Genomic DNA, 20,426 nt, shown 5'->3' on the forward strand with positions numbered 1-20,426 from the left:
GGTGGGGACAGGTCTGTCACTGTATAACACTGGGGTACAGTACAGGTGGGGACTGGTCTGTCACTGTATAACACTGGGGTACAGCACTGGTGGGGACAGGTCTGTGACTGTGTAACACTGGGGTACAGCACTGGTGGGGACAGGTCTGTCACTGTATAACACTGGGGTACAGCACTGGTGGGGACAGGTCTGTGACTGTGTAACACTGGGGTACAGTACTGGTGGGGACAGGTCTGTCTCTGTTTAACACTGGGGTACAGTACTGGTGGGGGACAGGTCTGACACTGGCGTACTCTGCTGGTGTGCAGGTTGTTGTACAATTAGAACTCTTTCTATTATTTCTCTTGAATTCAGATCTTCTTTCGTTGGCCATCTAGCAGGAATTTTGGTCGGCCTTGCCTATGTGAAAGGACCCCTGAAGATGATGATTAATTGGTTTACTGGCCAAGAATATGGTACAATGCGGTTCCCAGAGTGCTGTCACCGTCGGAATATGTGTCTGGATTTGGAGCTAGAAAGAGGTGAGCTCATGGCCGAAGTTTGTTTTCCTATCAGTGACTGCATCTGGGTTTTTGTGTGATTACAGCTTTGGGTGTGCTGGTTTGAGCTGGAGAGAGAGAGAGAATGTGAGTGAGTGTGTGTGTTTGTGTCTGTGTGTGCGAGCGAGTGAGTACGTATATGTGAATGAGTGTGAGTATGGGTGCAAGAGAGAATGTGAGTGTGTGTGTGTATAGATATGAATGCGTGATTGTGTGTGTATGTGTGTATATGTGATATGTGTGCATACATGAATGAGTGTGTGTATGTGTGCGTGTATGTGGATGAGTCATTGTCTGTGTCTGTCTGTTTATGTAACTGTGTGTGAGTATGTATATGTGAATGAGTGTGTGTATATGTGAATGAGTGTGTGTACATGTGAATGAGTGTGTGTGTATGTGAACGTATGTATATATGTCAATGAGTGTGTGTATGTATATGTGAATGAATGTGTGTATATGTGAATGAGAGATTGTGTGTATGTGTGTCTGTGAATGTGTATGTATATATGTGAATGAATGTGTGTGTATATGTGAACAAGAGATTGTGTTTCTATGTAAATGAGTGTGTGTATATAGGTGAATGAGTGTGTGTATGTATGTGAATGAATGTGTGTGTGTATGTGTGAATGAGAGGTTGTGTGTATGTGTGTGTATATGTGAATGAGTGTGTCTATGTATACGTGAATGAACGTGTGTGTGTATATTGAGCAAGTGTGTGCATGTGTGTGTATGTGAATGTGTGTGTCTTTATGTGAATGAGTGATTGTATCTGTGTGTGTTTCTATGTGAATGAGAGATTTTGAGTGTGTGTGTGTGTGTGTGTGTGAGAGAGAGAGAGAATTAGGAATTATGTGTATGCATGCATACGTGTGTGTGTGTATGTGAATGTGTGATTGTGTGTGCCTGTGCATATGTGTGTATGTGAATGAGTGATTTTGTGTCTGTATGTATGTGTGTTTGTGAATGTGTGATTGTGTGTTTGATTGTGTGTGCAAGAGAATGACTGATTGCGTGTGTGCGCGTGCACATGCGTGTGTATGTGAAAGAGTGATTGTGTATGTTTGTGTGAGCGTGTGCATTTGTGAATGAGTGATTTTGTGACTCTGTATGTGTGAATGAGAGGTTGTGTGTATTTGTGAAGGAGTGATTGTGTCTGACTTTGTATGTGTGTGTATGTAATGATTCATTGTATGTATGTGTGTGTGAGTTTGTGAAAGAGTGATTGTGTGTATGTGTGCGTTTGTCTATGTGAATGAGTGATTCTGCAAGGTTTGTGAAGGTTTGTAGCTCAGGTTGAGGTTTAGGGTGTAGGTTTGCTCGCTGAGCTGTAGGTTTGATATCCAGACGTTTCATTACCTGGCCAGGTAACATCATCAGTGGCGACCTCCAAGTGAAGCGAAGCTGTTGTCTCCTGCTTTCTATTTATATCTTTCTCCTGAATGGGGTTCCTGGGGTTTGTGGTGATGTCATTTCCTGTTTGTTTTCTGAGGGGTTGATAGATGGCATCTAGATCTATGTGTTTGTTTATGGCGTTGTGGTTGGAGTGCCAGGCCTCTAGGAATTCTCTGGTATGTCTTTGCTTAGCCTGTCCCAGGATAGGTGTGTTGTCCCAGTCGAAGTGGTGTTTTTTTTCATCTGCGTGTAGGCCCCCTCTCTCCCTCGTAGCCCTACACACAGATGAAAAAAAACATCATTTCGAGTGGGAAACCTACAGCCCATGAATGATTCTGTCTGTGTGTGTGCATATGTGAATGAGTGATCATGTATGTGTGTGTGTGTGCGTGTGAATGAGTGATTATGTGTGTGTTGGTGAATGAGTGATTATGTTTGCGTGTGTATATGTGAATGAGTGATTGTGTGTCTGTGGTGTGTGTCTTTGTGAATAAGTGATTGTGTGTGTGTCTGTATGTGTATGAGTGAATGTGTGTGTGTGTGTGTGTATGTCTTAATGTGAATAAGTGATTGTGTATGTGTGTGTATGTGAATGAGTGATTGTGTGTGCACGCGCGTGTGTGAATGAGTGATTGCGTGCACGTGTCCATGTATGAATGTGTGTGAATGGTTGATTGTGCGTGTGTGTGCGTGCATGCATGTGTATGTGAATGAGTGATTGTGTGTGCGCGTGTATGCTAGTATGTGAATGATTGACGCTGTATGTGCGTATGTGAATGAGTGATTATGAGTGTGTATGTGAATGAGTGATAGTGTGTGTGTGTCTATATGTGTATGTGAATGAGTGATTGTGTGAGTGTGTATATGTACGTGAATGAATGGTTGGGTGTGTGTCTGCATATGTGAATGAGTGATTGTGTGCATAAGTGTGTGTATGTGAATGAGTGATTGTGCGTGTGTGTATGCACGCATCAATGTATATGAATGATTGTGTGTATGTGTGTGCATGTGAATGAGTGGTTGTATGTGTGTGTATCTGAAGGAGTGATTGTGTGTGCACATGTATGTGAATGAGTGATTGTGTGTATATGTGTGTAAGAGAATAAGTGATTGTGTGTCTGTGTGTCTCTGTGAATGAGTGTGTCTTTGTGTATGTGAATGAGAGACTGTGTGTGCGTGTCTTTGTGAAAAGGTGATTGCATGTGTGTGTGTGCGCATGTGAATGAGTAATTGTGTATGTGTATGTGAATGAGTGATTGTGTGTGTGTCTGTATATGTGAATTTGTGTGTGTGAAAATGAGTGATTGTGTGAGTGCTTTTATGTATGTGTGTGTATATGTGAATGAGTGATTGGGTGTGTGTTTGTGAATGAGTGATTGTGTGTGTGTTCAGGAGTGATTGTAAGTATGTGCGTGTGTGTGTGAATGAATAATTGTGTGTGTGCATGTGTGTGTGAGTATATGTGAATGAGTGAATGTGTGTGCTGTGTATGTATATGTGAATGAGCGATCATGTGTGTGTGCATGTGAGTGTATGTGAATGAGTGATTGTATCTGTGTGTGTGTGTAATGTGTGTCTGTGAATGAGTGATTGTGTGTGTACATGGGTGAATTTGTGTGTGCGAGAATGAGTTATTGTGTGTGTGCGATTGTGTATGTGTGTGTATATGAATGAGTGATTGGGTGTGTGAATGGTTGTAAGAGTGTGTGTGTGCTTGTGTGAGTATATGTAAATGAGTGAATGAGTGTGTGTGCATGTGTTTGTGAATGAGTGTGTGTGCATTTGTGAATAAGTGATTGTGTGTGCATTGTGCATGAGTGTTAGTGTGTGTATGTGTGAAAGAGTGATTGTGTGCATGTGTGTGTGTGGTTGAGTAATTGTGTGTGTGTACATGCATGTTTGTGAGTATATGTGAATGAGTGAATGCATGCGTGTGCTGTGTATGTATATGTGAATGAGTGATTATGCGCGTGTGTGTTTGTGAATGAGTGTGTGTGCATTTGTGAATGAGTGTTAGTGTGTATCGGTATGTGTGGAAGAGTGATTGTGTGCATGTCTGTGTGTGTGAATGAGTAATTGTGTGTGTGAGTATATGTGAATGAATGAATGTGTGCGTGCTGTGAATGTATATGTGATTGAGTGATTGTGTGTATGTGCATGAGTGTATGTGACTGAGTGACTGTATCTGTGTGTGTTTGTGAATGAGTGATTATGTGTATGTGAATGAGTATGTGTGTGTATGTGAATGAGTGATTGTACCTGTGTGTGTGTGGGTGTGTGAGTGTGTGTGTGTGTATGTGTGTAATGTGTGTGTCTTTGAATGAGTGATTGTGTGCATGTGTGTGTTTGTGAATGAGTGATAGTGTGTGTCTGTATGTGTGAAAGAGTGATTGTGTGCATAGGTGTGCATCTGTGAATGATTGATTGTGCGTCTGTTTGTGTGTGAATGAGTGATTGTGTGTCTGTTTGTGAATGAGTGTGTGTGTACCTGAAAGAGCTCGCGTGTGTGTGTATATGTGAAGAGCTTGTATGAGTGTGTGTGCACATGTAAATGAGTGATTCTGTTTGCATATGTGAATGAGTAATTGTGTGTGTGTGCGCGCACGTGTCTGTGTATATGTGAATGAGTTACTCTGTGTGTCTGTATGTATATGTGCATGTGAATGCGTTACTTTGTTGTGCGTGTATGTGAATGAGTGATTGTGTGTACATGTGTGTGTATGTTTGTGAATGAGTAATCTAACATAGAACATAGAACAATACAGGGCAGAACAGGCCCTTCGGTCCTTGATGTTGCGCCGATCTGTGAACTATTCTCAGCTCGTCCCCCTACACTATCCCAAAATCATCCATGTGCTTATCTAAGGATTGTTTAAATCTCCCTAATGGGGCTGAGTTGACTACATTGGCAGGCAGGGCATTCCACACCCTTACCACTCTCTGAGTAAAGAACCTGCCTCTGACATCTGTCTTAAATCTATCACCCCTCAATTTGTAAGTATGCTCCCTCGTACAAGCTGGCGTCATCATCCCAGGAAAAAGACTTTCACTGTCTACCCTCTCTAATCCTCTGATCATCTTGTATGTCTCTATCAAATCCCCCCTTAGCCGCCTTCTTTCCAATGAGAACAGACCCAAGTCTCTCAGCCTTTCCTCATAAGACCTTCCCTCCAGATCAGGCAACATCCTGGTAAATCTCCTCTGCACCTTTTCCAATGCTTCCACATCATTCCCGAAATATGGGGACAGGAACTGTACACAATATTCCAAGTGCGGCCGCACCAGCGTTTTGTATAGTTGCAGCATGATATTGCGGTTCCGGAACTCAATCCCTCTACCAATAAAACCTAACACACTCTATGCCTTCTTAACAGCACTATCCACCTGGGTGGCAACTTTCAGGGATCTATGTACATGGACACCAAGATCCCTCTGCACATCCACACTACCAAGAATCTTTCCATTGACCCAGTACTTTGCCTTCCTGTTATTCTTCCCAAAGTGCATCACCTCACATTTATCTACATTCAATTCCATTTGCCACCTCTCAGCCCAATTCTGCAGTTTATCCAAGTCCCCCTGCAACCTGTAACATTCTTCCACACTGTCCACTACTCCACTGACTTTAGTGTCATCTGCAAACTTACCAACCCATCCACCTATACCTGCGTCCAAGTCATTCATAAAAATGACAAACAGCAGTGGTCCCAGAACAGATCCTTGTGGCACACCACTAGTAACCGGATTCTAGGCTGAATATTTTCCATCAACCACCACTCGCTGCCTTCTTTCAGAAAGCCAGTTTCTAATCCAAACTGCTAAATCACCCTCAATTCCATGCCTCTGCATTTTCTCCAACAGCCTACCATGTGGAATCTTATCAAAGGCTTTACTGAAGTCCATGTACCCCACGTCAACTGCCCTACCCTCATCTACAAGCTTGGTCACCTTCTCAAAAAACTCAATAAGGTTTGTGAGACACGACCTGCCCTTGACGAAACCATGTTGACTATCTGAAATCAAATTGTTGCTTGCAAGATTATTATAAATCCTATCTCTCATAATCCTTTCCAAAACCTTTCCTACAACAGACGTAAGGCTCACTGGTCTATAATTACCTGAATCATCTCTACTGCCCTTCTTGAACAAGGGCACAATAGTTGCAATCCTCCAGTCCTCAGGTACTAAACTGTAGACAATGTTGACTCAAATATCAAAGCCAAAGGCTCTGCTATCTCCTCCCTAGCTTCCCAGAGAATTCTCGGATAAATCCCATCCGGCCCAGGGGACTTGTCCACTTTCACTCCTTCTAGAATTGATAACACCTTTGCGTAACTAACCTCGATCCTTTCTAGTCTAATATCTTGTACCTCATTCTTCTCCTCTACAATATTCTCCTTTTCCTGAGTGAACTCCGATGAGAAATGTTCATTTAGCTCCTCTCTGATCTCCACAGGGTCCACACTCAACTTCCCACTTCTGTCTTTGATTGGCCCTATTCCTACCCTAATTATCCTTTTATTCCTCACATACCTATAGAAAGCTTTAGGGTTCTCTATTCTATTTGCTAAAGACTGCTCGTGTCCTCTCTTTGCTCTTCTTAACTCTCTCTTTGAATCCTTCCGAGCTGATCTGTAACTCTCCATCGCCTCATCTGTATCATCTTGTCTCATCGTCACATAAGCCTCCTTCTTCTACTTAACAAGAGAGGCAATTTCTGTAATAAACCACGGTTCCCTTACCTTATCACTTCCTCCCTGCCTGACAGGGACATACATATCAAGGACACACAATATCTGTTCCTTAAACTAGCTCCACATTTCGATTGTCTGCATCCCCTGCATTTTGCTACCCTGTTCTATGCATCCTAATTCTTGCCTAATCGCGTTATAATTGCCCTTGCCCCATTGATAACTCTTGCCGTGTGGCATGTACCTATCCCTTTCCATAGCTAAACTAAACGTAACTGAATTATGGTCACTCTCTCCAAAGTGCATACCTACAACTAAATCAAACACCTGGCCTGGTTCATTACCAAGCACCAGACCCAGTGTGGCCTCCCCTCTTGTCAGCCCTTCGACATACTGTGTCAGGAAACCCTCCTGTACATATTAGACAAAAACTGATCCATTCGACATACTGGAGTTATAACATCTCCAGTCAATGTTGGGGAAGTTAAAGTTCCCAATTGTGTATGTGTATGTGAATGAGTGTTTGTGTGTGTGTGTTTGAGAATGAGTGAACGTGTGTGTGTGTTTGTGGATGAGTGAACGTGTGTGTGTGTTTGTGGATGAGTGAACGTGTGTGTGTGTTTGTGGATGAGTGAACGTGTGTGAGTGAATGAGTGCTGGTGTGTGTATGTGTGAATGAATGATTGTGTGTGTATGTGAATGTGTGACTGTGTCTGTGTGTGTGTCTGTGTGAATGGGAGATTTTGTGTATGTGAACGAGCAATTGTCTGTGTGTATATATGCGTGAATGAGTGATTGTGTTGTGTGTGTTTGTGAATGAGTGATCATGTGTGTGTATGAGTATGCGGATGCGTGTGAATGAGCAATTGTCTGTGTGTATATGTGTGAATGAGTGTATTTGTGCATGTGTGTGTATGAATGAGTGACTGTGTGCCCATATGTGTGTGTATATGTGAATGAGTGATTGTGTGTTGTGTCTGTATGTGTGTGCACGTGAATGGGGTATTGTGTGTACGGGTGTGTGTGTGTGTGTGCAGGTGAATGAGTGATTGTGTTGTTTGTGTGTGTTTTTATGTGAATGAGTGATTGTGTGTGTGTGTGTGCATCTGTGAATGAATGTGTGCGTGTCTGTATTTGTGAATGCGTAATTGTGCGTGTGTGTTTATGTGAATGAGTGATTGTGTGTGTGTGCCTGTATGAAAATGAGTGATTGTGTGTGTGTGTGTGTGTGTTTATGTCAATGAATGATTCTGTGTATGTACGCAAATGAGTGATTTTGTGTTTGTGTGTGTGAGAATGAATGATTGTGTCTTTGTGTTTGTAGGGCTGCGTGTGTGTGCAAGTGAATGAGTGAATGTGTGTATGCATGCATGTTAATGTGTGATTGTGTGTGCATATGAATGTGTGTATATGAATGAGTACTTGTGTCTATGAGTGATTGTGTGTGTGTGAATGTGAATGAGTGATTGCGTGTGCGTGTGTAGGTGTATGTGAATGAGCGAATGTATCTGTGTGTGTATGTCAATGAATGTGTGTGCGGCACAATGAATGGTTCTGTGTGTGCCTGTGTGAATGAGTGATTGTGCGTATGTGTGTTTGTACGTGAATGAGTGTGTGTGAGAATGACTGATTGTGTGTGTGGATGTGAATGAATAATTGTTTCTCTGTGTGAGTGTTTGTGAGTGTGTATGTGAGTGAGTGCTTCTGTGAGTGTGTGTGCACATGTAAATGAGTGTTTATGAATGTGTGGATGTGAGTGAGTAATTGTATGTGCCTGTGTTTGTGCATGTGTCTGTGTATATGTGAATGACTGATTGTGTATGTGTCTGCCTGTATGTGTGTGTGTGTGTGTGAATGAGTCATTGTGTGTTGTGTATGTGTGTGCGTGTGTATGTGAATGAGTGTTTGTATGTATGCGTGTATAAGTAAATGAGTAATTGTGTGTGTGTGTGTATGTGAATGAGTAACTGTGTGCATGTGAATTATTGTGTGTGTGTGCGTGTGAATGAGTGATTGTGTGAGTGTGTGTGCACATGTAAATTAGTGTTTCTATATATGTACGTGAATGAATAATTGTGTGTGTGTGCGCATGTGTCTGTGTATATGTGAACGAGAGAGTGTGTGTGTCTGTATCTTTATGTGCGTGCATATGTGAATGAATGATTGTATGTGTCTGATTGTATGTGTCTGTCTGTATGTGTGTGTGTGTGTGTGTGTGTGTGTGTGAGAGAGAGACAATCGCACACCTTCTGTGTTCCTTGGAGAAACTGCACAATTTCACTTGGAACAAAGGCAATTTTTATATATTTCTTAAGAAATAGTACAGCCTTAATTGCAGAGTAAATCCAATAAAGTGTAATAAAATAGCATTGTGGACAGCAGGTTAACCCAATGATATTTCCTGGGAAACAAAGTTGTTTTCCACACATTATCTCTTCCCACCTGCATTTGAAGGTTAGCTGGGATGGTTAGTAATGTCCTATCTAGCTTTAGTTAATTCCATACTGTGAAGGGTCCATTGATCTGCTTTATCTTTGATACAGTTAGCTCAGCAAGGCAGGAATACCGCCTTTAGCAGGGTGAGAGGGCATTTTAAACGCAGTGTTAATTTGCAGCCTGAAGCCATTTTGTTATGTTACTTTGCGTTGAGAAGTGTCTGGTTATGGTGAATAAAACTATGCGTAAAATGGTTGCTCCTGGTAACAGCCTAAATCCAAGTTTCGGTACCTCATCTCTCCCCTTTGGTCATTCCATTGTGTGATAGGCGACCCTGGTAAGCCTTGCCTTCATTCAAATAAGTCACGCTGCAAAACAGAAGAAGGGGAAAACGTTATCCTTCACAAACAATTTGTTTCTCCAGAGTCACAGCTGAATATCTGGCAGGGATGAAGTGGTCTGTTACTTCAGCAAAAGACTCTCTGACCCCTTTTCCCCTCCCGAATCTCAACAAAGGAGTATGGAACGCTTCTAAAGTGTTTACTGGACATAATATTTCTTTTAGATATTACTTATGTCCACCTGCCAGTTACTTATGGATTTCCTCCAATAAATGGAATGACCAAAGCACAACGGAAATCAAACTGGCACACAGCACCTGGACAGGGTAAAGACCATTGAGACTTGTTCTGTAAATGGATTGTCCGGTCTCGTTGCTGTAGTTGACCACAGCAGCAGTCATTATTGGTAACCTTCCACGCACCAAAGGAACCAGTCTCTTGGCACACAAGGACACCTTCTTGGCATAGATGGTACACAGTCCCTGGTTGCTCAGGATCGCACGGTTAGACGGTCCTTCCTCGTGCACCAGTGCTGGTGATGGCAAGTCCGCATAGCAGGGTAAGCTCGATCTTGATCCTAGTGGTCATTTCTGAAGCAAGGGTATCTAAAACAGAAGGAGAATTAACATTCAGAACAGACAGCTATATCTTAGTGGTCTGGTTCTGGTTCCTCTTTCATTTCCCAACGTCTCCCCCCTTTGAAGGGGCTCGTGTGATGACCTTACAATGATGGAGGTGGGGACCCTGGAAGCTGATTCTTAGCAGCAGTCGGGCTAGTGAGGAGGACTTGGAAGGGTCCCTCCCATCGAAGTCGGAGGCTGCGGCATGTCCAATTCTTGGTGAGGGTAAAGGAGCCTGGCTCAATAGTGGGAACACCGTTGAGAAAGGGGAGGTTTTAGTCAGCAGCACGGACTCGGGAGTGAAGTCCTCGTAAAATTTTAGTTAAGGAGTGGACCTAGGAGGACATGTCTTCAGCCATGTGGTGAAAGTGAACAGGGGTGGTGGTGTCATCCCAAGGGGTGTGAAGGGCTCGGCCATAGACTATTTTGGCAGGAGATAACCGAGTTTTACCAGCAGGAGTGCAGTGTAGGTGAAACTGGTAGACTTCACCAGTTTCCCCATTTTCCCTCCCCCCCACCTTACCTCAGTTCCAACCTTCCAGCTCAGCACTGTCCCCATGACCTGTCCTACCTCCCTTCCCACTCCGCTCCACCTGCGCCCCCCTGACCTATCACCTCCATTCCCCCCCCCCATTCACCTATTGTACTATTTGCTACCTTCCCCCACCCTCCTTTCTGACCTATCACCTCCATCCCCAGCCCCATTCACCTATTGTACTCTTTGCTCCCTACCCCACCCTCCCCTCTGACCTATCACCTCTATCCCCACCCCATTCACCCATTGTACTCTTTGCTCCCTACCCCACCCTCCTCTCTTGCCTATCACCTCTATCCCCACCCCCATTTGCCTATTGTACTCCTGGCTACCTTCTCGCCAGCCCCACCCCCCCATTTATCTCTCCACCCTGGAGGCTCCCTGCCTCTATTCCTGATGAAGGGCTTTTGCCTGAAACATCGATTTTCCTGCTCCTCGGACGCTGCCTGACCTGCTGTGCTTTTCCAGCACCACTCTGATCTAGCCTCCGGTTTCCTGCATCTGCAGTCCTCACTTTTGCCTGGGTGAAACAGTACCAGAGGCAATAGCTTAACCCAGGAAAGGCCTGTCTCCAAAGTCAATTTGGCGAGTTCAGTTTTCAGGGTCTGGTTACAGCGCTCCACAAGACCTGTAGCCTGTGGGCGATAAGCACAATGGAGTGGCGGCAGATGCTGAAGTTGGAGCATAATTCGTCATTTACGTCACCAATAAAATGAGGACCATTGTGAGAAGACAGACAGGGGAATACCAAACCTTAAGTAGGATAATCTTAAGCAGGAGCTTGAGAAATAGAGTAAGCTTTAACCCATTTAGAAAAAAACATAATCAATAACTAAAACATGTAGCTTTGGCACTTTTGTAACTCAATGAAGTCCATTTGAAGGGTTTGAAAGGGCCCTTCAGGGAGGAGGCTCTGTCCCACAGGGCAAGGAACACCCTTACCCAGGCTGTGTTCTTGGCATCTATCACAGACTCGTTGGGACATTGGCTGCAGGTGGGGAGGCCACCAAGTGGTCAGATGTGGGTCAGACATCGAGCGAGCACCACAGTGTGCAGCAGTGTGGAGACAATCAGCTACCCATAGAGCAAGAACATCAGACCTACAGCTGGAGTGGCCCATAGTTTAGTAACAGGACTACAATAACAGCCGGTTTTAGACCACAACTGCCTTTCAGAGGCGTCCCTCTGTAAGAGGACAACATTAGATTTAGATTTAGATTCCCTACAGTGTGGAAACAGGCCCTTCGGCCCAACAAGTCCACACCGACCCTCTGAAGAGCAACCCACCCAGACCCATTCCCCTACATTTACCCTTTCACCTAACACTACGGGTAATTTAGCATGGTCAACCCACCCTGACCTGCACATCTTTTGGTTTGTGGGAGGAAACCGGAGCACCTGGAGGAAACCCGCACAGACACGGGGGAGAATGGGCAAACTCCACATAGACAGTTGCCCGAGGCTGGAGTCGAACCCGGGTCTCTGGCGCTGTGAGGCAGCCGTGCTAACCACTGAGCCACCGTGCCGTCCATCTTGAATGACTTGGAGATGCCGGTGTTGGACTGGGGTGTACCAAGTTAAAAATCCCACAACACCAGGTTATAGTCCAACAGGTTTAATTGGAAGCACTAGCTTTCGGAGCGCTGCTCCTTCATCTTACAACTGTGTCCTCCACAACCACCTGACGAAGGAGCGTCGCTCCGAAAGCTAGTGTGCTTCCAAATAAACCTGTTGGACTATAACCTGGTGTTGTGGGATTTTGAACATCGTGAATGGTTGGCATTAGTTTATCTGAGGTAAACCCACTTTTGTCAGAGCTTTCAGTCTGAGTCATCATTTTAGGCACAATCTTAAGGCTTGTTTTGCCAATATCAACAGGGGATTGGCCAGTAGTATGGACAGTACATTTGATAACAGAAACCTGTTTTGGGAGCAGGAGTGAGGTCAAACGGTCTGAGACAAGCTGACGGTGAGAAATGGGAGTACCATTAGATTAGACTGGATTACAGTGTGGAAACAGGCCCTTCGGCCCAACAAGTCCACACCGACCCGCCGAAGTGCAACCCACCCATACCCCTACATTTACCCCTTACCTAACACTACGGGCAATTTAGCACGGCCAATTCACCTAACAGATGATGTCAAAGATCCTCTGTTACTCCAGAGTTGTCTGAGATCATGCACAACCCCAAAAGCATATTGGGTGTCGGTGTAAATGTTAGCACGGAGCCCTGTCCCGAGAATTCAAGCACGGATGAGGGCAAAAAGCTCAGCTTGCTGGGCAGAGAAAGGGGTCTCAAAGGCAGCGGATTCCAGGATTCCACAGTCATCAACTATCACATACCCTCTACAGTCAGTGAAAGAATTCCCACCAGTGAACATATTGATATCAGGGACTGAGAGAGGGGCATCGGAAAGATCAGGACCACCTCGGGCGTCCTCACTAATGAGGAGAAAACAATCATGTTTGGGAGCGGATAAGGGTGAAGGAGGATGTGCACGGAAATCGGCAGGGTTAGTGGCGGTGCGGTACTTAAAGGCCAGTCCAGGATGGTTCAGGAGATAAATCTCATCACGGTTTCGGCGAGCTGCACTGAAATGTTGACTTTGCAAATTCCCAGGAGGACAGCTACGGAATGAGAACAGTAGATAGCAACATCCTGTTGCAGTTTGAGATTCTCTGCAGATTGTGAACGAAGATAAATAGCTAAAAATCACACAACACCAGGTTATAGTCCAACAGGTTTAATTGGAAGCACACTAGCTTTCGGAGCGACACTCCTTCATCAGGTGGTTGTGGTGTACACAATTGTAAGTCACTGAATTTATAGCAAAAGCTATACAGTGTGATGTAACTGAAATTATACATTGAAAATGACCTTAATTATTTGTTAAGTCTCTCATCTGTTAGGATGACCATAATAGTTTCACTTCTTTCATATGGAAATCACAAAACTATTTTAAAAGTTACATTCTCAGGTTAACTGTAACAATTGGTGTCAGCCAGATACTATGTTGAAGGTGTTAGCCCCCCATGTTCCCTGTCTGTGCCATAATGTTTAGACTGATCTAATCTAAAAAGTGAGTTAACAGAGTCTTACATGGATTCATGCAGTTTTTGAGCAATGTACAATGTAACTCTGCAAGTACAAATTCACCCCACAGATGTATATGTGTATGTGTGCACGTGGGTCTTTGTGTGTGTGTGTGTCTGGGGTGGGCGGTTGAGAGTGTATATGTATGTGTGTGAGTGTAAAGTGTCTACGTTTGTGAGAGGATGCATGTGGGAGTGTGTGTCTGTAGAAGTGTGTGTGAGTGTCTGTCTATGTGTCTGTGTATACATGTGTCTGTGTGTATATATGTATAGGAGTGCCTGTGTGTGTGTAGGAGTGTCTGTGTATGTGTGTGTGTATGTAGGAGTGTCTGTGTGTGTGTGTGTATAGTGCAATGGTGGTCACCTGTAATGTGACATGAACCCAAGGTCCCAGTTGAGGCCCTCCCTATGGGTACGGAACCGAGCTATCGCTTTTCGAAGGGTACCTTTCGTTGTTCAGTACTTCCCAGGAGCTGAAAAACTAGACCATGATCTTCGTGACCTGCAACACATCATCAATGAGGATGAGCACCTCGCCAAGACCTTCCCCACACCTCCACTACTTGCCTTTAAACAACCACCAAACCTCAAACAGATCGTTGTTCGTAGCAAGCTGCCCGGCTCTCAGGACAACTCCATACAACCCTGTCACGGTAGGCGCTGCAAGGCGTATCAGAATGTGGACATAGATACCACCATTACACATGGGGACACCTCCCACCTTGTACATGGCAGGTACTCATGTGACTCAGCCAACGTTGTCTATCTTATACGTTGCAGGCAGGGATGCCCAGAGGCATGGTACACTGGGGAAACCGAGCAAAGGCTATGACAACGGATGAATGGGCACCGCACAACAATCAACAGACAGGAGGGTTCCCTCCCAGTGGGGGAACACTTCAATGGTCCAGGACATTCAGCCTCGGACCTTCGGGTGACCATCCTCCAAGGTGGACTTCGGGACAGGCAGCAGAGGAAAGTGGCCGAGCAGAGGCTGATAGCTAAGTTCAGTACCCATAGGGAGGGCCTTAACCGGGACCTTGGGTTCATGTCACATTACAGGTGACCACCATTGCACTACACACACACAAACACACACACACACACATGCGCGCACACACACACAGGCACTCCTATACACAGACACGCACACAGACATTCACACACTCCTACAGAGACACACACTCCCACACGCATCCTTTCACAGACTTAAACACTCTACACTCACACACACACATATACACTCTCTCACACTCACAACCCCTCACCCCAGGCACACCTACGTGCAACACATACACATTTACGTTTGTGGGGTGAATTTGTACTTGCAGAGTTACATTGTACTTTGCTCAAAACCTGCATGAATCCATGTAAGACTCTGTTAACTCAATTTTTAGGTTAGAATCAATCTAAACATGATGGCGCAGACAGGGAACACAGGGGGCCAACACCTTCAACATCTTACCATCTTATCTGGGCTGACACCAATCGTTACAGTCAACCTGAGAATGTAACTTTTAAAAAAGGTTTTGCAATTTACACATGAAAGAAGTCAAACTATCATGGTCATTCTAACAGGTGAGAGACTCAACAAACAACCAAGGTATGTTTCAATGTATAATTTCAGTTCCATCACATTGTAAACTTTTGCTATAAATTTTGTGACTTACAACTGTGTACTCCACAACCACCAGATGAAGGAGCAGCGCTCTGAAAGCTAGTGCTTCCAATTAAACCTATCGAGTATAACCCCTGGTGGTGTGTGATTTTTAACTTTGTACGCCCCAGTACAACACCGGCATCTCCGAATCAAGATAAATAGCAGTTAAGGTGTGGGTGCAAGGAGGATGGCCTAAAGCAACAGGGTCAAGCTTCGTAGAAAAATAGGTGACTGAGCAAAGTCGATCTCCAGGTGAGTGAGTACTGAAGAGGCACAGTCATCCAGGATGGTATAGTACTTGTCATAAAGTGCTCTTCCCAAAGCTAAAACTTGTGACAAGGCTTGCTTGAGCTCTTCGGAGGTTTACTTTGCCTCTGAGGAGAGGGTGAAGGTACCCTTCGTGGGAGGAAAATGGAGCCAACATCTTAATGAAGAGAGCTGCAGAGGGGATCAATTGTCTGCAGAGGTTGACCATGCCCAGCCATCGGCACACTTGTCTTACGGTGGTTAGGACTGGGAAGTTGACAATAGGGGTGATGCGGCAAGGAGCATGAGTCAGCAGATAGGATGAGGCCTAGGAACTTGACCTGATGTAGTGCAATGGAAACCTTCTGTGGAGAGACTACATATCCCAAGTGCTTCAGGAGGAGGACAACATCAGAGCGGTTGGATTCTCCATCCACACTGGCGACGAGGTGGTCGTCGATATATTGCATCAGTGTAGACCCACTTGTGAGGGTTAGTTGTTTCTGCAGGGTTGGTTAGAAAAGGGTTGGAGAGTGACTGAAGCCTTGAGGTATAGTTGAGTCCATGTCAGCTGTTGTCCAAGGTAAAGGCGAGTAGGTACTGGCTATTTTCATGAAGAGGAAAGGAGAACAGGGCACTTGGAGGTCAACAATGGCGAAAAATTTAGCATCTGATGGTATGGAGGACAAAAATGAGCTGGGTTTGGGACCAGGGCATGAAGAGGCTGGACAATGGCATTGAGAGCTCTTAGGTGTTGAGCCAACCTATATTGGTAGGCTTGCCAGGCTTTGGGACAGCCATAATTGGAGTGTAACAAGACAAGTGATAAGAGACTCGAATGCCTTGATGGAGAATTATTACAGCAGTAAGGCTTGGCATTGCCTGTTGTTTCAGTGGGTATTGGCGATTGGATGGCAGAATAACATTTGGTTTTAGGGCAACTTGAATGGGTTCACAATCAGTGAGTCCAACGTGGGATGATGTTTCGGCCCAGGGTTGACTAAATCAGGGATGTCCCGACTCTCATGGTGTTGGATTGTGGCATTGCAGGAGGTAGGAGTTGGGCAGTCGAGGATGGTCATATCTTCTTAAAATCTTTGCAGCTGATAGCAGTGTGGGTCAGCCCTGGTGACTACACGGTGGACCATAGTCCCCAGGTCCTTAGCATGATGGGGTGGGTTAACCTTCCGAGTGATGTGAGGGGCTGAAGGGTCCCCTTGTTTCCACAGGTGAGGAGGTATTTCAACAGAATCTGCTTCACCTTCTGGACGGGTGACCTGAGCTAAAATCTGCACAGTCCATTCAGTCCCAATCAAGTCCGCAAAGACGTCTACAAGAAATTTGTCTTGGCCTGTCCAATCATAAGCAAGGGTGATGTGACCTCCAAGCACTTGAGGGTCAAGGTCAAGTGACCACCATTGAGATTTAGTGGACACATACAGTTGGCGTTCAACTGAGTCAGAGTCAAGTTGGACACCATCAGGGGAGCAGGCAAGTTTAACTTGAAAGCAGGGTCTCGTCCCATTAGATTGCAGGATAATGTAGTTGTAATCACAAAACGATGGTCTTGGTCTGTTTAGAGATTGGCAAATTCAAGTTTCGCAGAAGATATTGAGGACCCTGTGTCGATCAGGAAGGGGGTACCATCTGCTGTTAACTTTAAGTAAAACTGTGGGTTCCTGCTTGGAAGACACAGACCGTAGGGGAAAATTATTTAGTCAACAGGAAGAGGGATTATTTTGTGAAAAACTGGTGATTTGTCCTCTGCCTCTTGCTTGTGGTGGAGGATGACTATCATCGGAAGGTTTCCCCCAATTGTCATGGGAGTTCTGAGGGTAATTCTCATATAAGCTTCCTTGATTCCTCTTTGCTGCCCCTCTAGGGCAATAAGAGGCCCAATGGAGGGGACTGTCGCAAGTAAAGCAGTTTCGTGTCGGGCAGTCACAGGCCTAGTGCTATAGGCTTTTACAATTAAAACAGGTGGGAGGCAGACTCTAAGAGGAAGCCCCTCGGCCATACCCATGACTGTGGTTTCGAATGGGTGCAGGGCCGTTACTATGATACATGGGATGTTGTTGAGATAGCTCCTCCTGGACTACAAATCCTGATTTTACACAGATTGGTGGTCTGTCTTCGCTCTGCTGTTTCCATAAGGCCTTAATAGAACAATGGAGTTGGTTAGGGGTGGCTTCAACCCATACCAGGTGTTTTGTTTTGACGGCTGTGACTACAGAGGGCGGCAGGCAGTTTAACAGCGTAGAATTAGATTACATTACAGTGTGGAAACAGGCCCTTCGGCCCAACAAGTCCACACTGATCCGCCGAAGCGCAACCCACCCGTACCCCTACACTTACCCCTTACCTAACACTACGGACAATTTAGCATGGCCAATTCACCTGACCTGCACATCTTTGGACTGTGGGAGGAAACCGGAGCATCCGGAAGAAACCCACGCAAACACGGGGAGAATGTGCAAACTCCACACAGTCAGTCGCCTGAGGCGGGAATTGAACCCGGGTCTCTGGCGCTGTGAGGCAACAGTGCTAACCACTGTGCCACCGTGTCACCCACTGAGCATTATACTGAGCATTAATAGCATTCCAAACTCAATTGCTGGAATAACATTCTCTAAAGCACTCAAGGGAGTCTTCAGCAGACTCCTAATTTTTGAGGGTGAGGATGTGAATAAAGTCAATAGGTTTTGCTAGTATGTCAGCAGCAAGGGTAACATCTTGTCGTTGCTGATCTTGGGCAACAGCATTAGGGAAGGCAGTAAACTCACCGTGACCAATACGTTCAGTAAAGCGGGCATGTTCAGAGCAGGTAAGGATTTGTTGACGAAGGGCCCAAAAGATCCTGGGCATTGCCATCACAAACTTTAATTGTGGTGCTTAGGCAATCAATGAACTGCTGATATGGTGGTCCAGTGCTTTACTGAAGATCGGACAGAATTTCATGTGGTTTCCAGGGACAGTAAATACAGATAGCAGAGTTTTGACTGGGATGGCAAGCCCGTGGGTTCAGTAGTTCTCTCATCGGGAACATGCCTAATGCAGGTACTTTGTCTCCCGAGTCCTCAGAAGAGGAACTCAAAGGGGTTTCTAATCGCTGAACAAGTTGAAAGAATTGGTGCTGTTTCAATTTCTGCTGACTACAAGCGTTACAAGCAACAGGGTCAGTAAACCGGGGAGCGGGGTGGCGGGACAGGGATGGCCACAGCAGCAGCATACGTCTTTGGTCGGAGCTGCAGCTGCCGAGTTAACAGTAACCTGGGGGGAATGGGGAGAAGGAGCAACGTTTGTGGGGGGGGGGGGTTAGAACTGGGCGGGAGAACACAAGGGTAGGCTGCAGGAATTTGAGAATCAGGTGGAACAACAGTTTGATATGCCGGAGGCTGAACAGCCTGTGGAGGAGGGGGTAGTGCAGGGGGCACTTGGAGCCCTGAATGTGCAGATCCGACAGAGTAACCCGGGGGTGCGTTCGGACGCACTTGCAAGTCAGGCAGGGATGGCAGGGATTAGGTAGGAACATTCACCTAAATCCGGACTTTCATCCTCTCCCGCGCTTAAACCAAAGCCAACCATTGGACTGGACAGTTCTGTTTGCTAACCAGGCCACGAGTGACTTCTCCTTTCGTTTCTGTTGCTGTTTAACTTGGGCACATTCACTTTTTTGATGAGCTCAATAGATTTCATGGCACCATCAGTAGTTAATTTGATTCCCAATTTAGTGGCGGTTTGAGCACAAAACTGATTCTTTGTGACTTTCGTCACAAAATTGCCGCCACAGTCTAATTCGTTCCTTCATTTTTGGAGCCAGTTTCCGCTGCCAAATCAATTGCCGGGCCGATTTAACCAATTGAATACGTTTCGAGTCACCTAGGGGGCCACTGCTCACCATCTAACGTTTTGTTTAAGCTGCCAGAAAGTTTCCGAAAAGCTTCGGACTTTCCCGGAAACTTCTTACTGACAGTGAAGACGGATCTTCCATCTTGTCTATGTGATTCCCCAATCCTCAAACAGACTTCCTTCCACATAGTGCCGACTCAAAACCTTCACCCGTTGGCGCACAACGGTTTACCGACTTCCGCAAGACTTTCCAAAACCCTCAAGACTTGCGTTATAAAATATCGCCATACTTTCGTATTTCACAGAGCAGTTTAGGTATTAATTTAGATAGCGCCGATCTGATTGAATCAGAGTTTCACGACTCTGAGAAAGTCCCAAATCCTTTCTTTCTCTCTCTTTTTTTGAAGGGTGCTGCACCCTATTGGGATCCGTTTCTCAATCCTGTCCTCAGATCCCCGATCTGAGGTAGAGCCTTTTCGACTTTTCTCTCACTTCTTCCCCCTTTTTATTTATAGGGTCCCCTTGACCCTATCCTTGCCAAGACCCTTAGTCGGGCTGGACTAGGACAATAGACAGAGAGGGGTCAGGTCAACCACTGCTTGAATGAGAGGAAAACCAAACGGATATGAAATACTCACGTCTGGTTGGCCGATTCCTCAACACTCAATAGCAGAGGGCTCAAGGCTCTCACACCACTGTCCACAATCCGTCCGTACCGAATCCGAGTCACGGCACCATATGAAGATCTCAAACCCCGGGAGGGGCCTCTCGGTCCCGCAATTGGTCAAATAATCAACAGGAATGCAGTCTGCTACAGCAAGATTTCGCAGTTTATTACGATGCCAGGCATAGGTTTGTCCAGCAGCACAGAGGTTAAAACCTTCTGTGTTCCTTGGAGAAACTGCACAATTTCACTTGGAACAAAGGCAATTTTTATATGTTTCTTAAGAAATTGCCTTAATTGCAGAGTAAATCCAATAAAGTGTAATAAAATAACTTCGTGGACAGCAGGTTAACCCAATG

At 45.3% G+C, this 20,426-nt stretch overlaps 1 long non-coding RNA gene across 2 annotated transcripts; it reads right to left on the bottom strand.

The window, feature by feature from the left end:
• Positions 1 to 8,903: 8,903 nt before the first annotated feature.
• Positions 8,904 to 20,191, bottom strand: LOC122546599 (uncharacterized). Of its 2 annotated transcripts, none has more exons than XR_006310773.2 (3): positions 20,042 to 20,191; positions 9,717 to 10,004; positions 8,904 to 9,426 (listed from the first exon to the last, which is right to left on the bottom strand). It is a non-coding gene; the product is annotated as an uncharacterized LOC122546599 (long non-coding RNA). The 2 variants fall into 2 exon arrangements; XR_015754337.1 differs by lacking the exon at positions 20,042 to 20,191 and adding an exon at positions 19,453 to 19,790.
• Between the last annotated feature and the right edge of the window lie 235 nt (positions 20,192 to 20,426).

This window comes from Chiloscyllium plagiosum, unplaced genomic scaffold (genome assembly GCF_037043375.1).
Source record: "Chiloscyllium plagiosum isolate Xiang-an unplaced genomic scaffold, Cpla_swu_hap1 HiC_scaffold_44, whole genome shotgun sequence".
Classification (NCBI taxonomy): Eukaryota; Metazoa; Chordata; class Chondrichthyes; order Orectolobiformes; family Hemiscylliidae; genus Chiloscyllium; species Chiloscyllium plagiosum.